We start from the raw sequence: 1,451 nt of genomic DNA on the forward strand, positions 1-1,451 counted from the left end.
GTAGGCTAAGCCTTTGTACATATTTGATTCACTGAGGTTTATTCAGAATTCACTTTGGTATGTGTATAATGTTTGTATTTATAGAATTCTTTGTATTGTTTTTAGGAGATTGTTAGAGGCAAGTTAAACTTGAATGTAATAATACTGGTCAGGTTGCAGAACAGCACTTTTTTGAGTAGTTTTGCTATTGTTATTTGTTACACTACTTTTGGATACTGTTTTTATGAATCGATGTTATGTAATGCACTGATTTTGTAATTGTATTTCAATGAGAAATGAAAATAAAAATGATTTTTAAAAAATAAATAAAAAAGAATCGTTATCAGTTTAATATCTGATACGTCTCATCTGGGGACCATATATTAAATTGATGTTTTGGAATAGGGAGATGGAATAGGGGCTTGCTCCGTCCACTCCACGCATCGACCTGGTATTGCAGTACCTCCAGGAACGGGGCACCCCCTGCCGTTGTAAAGAGAAAAAATAACACCCCTCTATGATGTTCATTAATTAGGATCGTGATGAATAATTAATTTAATAAGGTAGTTTATCTTAATTAACGCAAATGACGACTAGATAGTAGTGGTCAAGTCAATCACCTATTCTATTGACTGTGATAGCTGATATGAATGGTGAGTTCATCATCAAGGTTTATTCGTCACGTGCACCGGATACACGGTGTAAACTACAGTGAAATGGTTACTTGCAAGCTCTCCTAAACAAAAAAATATACACAAAATAGCTAAGTAATAAAGTCGTTAAAAAAATAGTTATGATTGGAAATATATACACAATAACAATATACAGTATAAACTATGAAATGTGCTTAAGTCATGTAATGGTCAAATGGACTGTCACTCATACAGGTACCGTTGTCTGATTTATTTGTCTGAAGTCATTATTAGATAGGCCTTTTTCTTTTTTATTACTAGAAGCTATCAATCTCTGTATAAATACTTCTGTAACGACAATATTGAAAGACATTTCAATTTACGTGATGTTTTGTGGTCTCTACCTTCTTGTCCTTTGTGCTGTTGTCTGTGCCCAACGTTTTGGATAGATAATTCTTTGTGTTGTTGTTTGTTTAGTGTTTTCCAATTTTCCCAGAAGTGGTTAGAGTCTATGGATTCTTCAATTACATTGAGCTGATTTCTGACGTGCTGTTTCTTCTTTCTCCGTAGTGTATTTCTGTAATGTTTTAGTGATTCACCGTAGTGATGGCGTAGACTCAGGTTTTTTGGGTCTCTATGTTTTTGGTTAGGCAGGTTTCTCAATTTCTTTCTTAGGTTTTTGCATTCTTCATCAAACCATTTGTCATTGTTGTTCATTTTCTTTGGTTTTCTGTTTGACATTTTTAGATTTGAAAGGGAAGCTGAGAGGTCTAATATACTGTTCTAGGTTTTCTACTGCCAAGTTTACACCTTCACTATTACAGTGAAACATTTTGTCCA

At 33.8% G+C, this 1,451-nt stretch overlaps 1 pseudogene; it reads left to right on the forward strand.

The window, feature by feature from the left end:
- Nucleotides 1-287: 287 nt before the first annotated feature.
- LOC112075930 (U2 spliceosomal RNA) lies at nt 288-464 on the forward strand (annotated as a pseudogene).
- Nucleotides 465-1,451: the final 987 nt, after the last annotated feature.

This window comes from Salvelinus sp. IW2-2015, unplaced genomic scaffold (genome assembly GCF_002910315.2).
Source record: "Salvelinus sp. IW2-2015 unplaced genomic scaffold, ASM291031v2 Un_scaffold3473, whole genome shotgun sequence".
Lineage (NCBI taxonomy): Eukaryota > Metazoa > Chordata > Actinopteri > Salmoniformes > Salmonidae > Salvelinus > Salvelinus sp. IW2-2015.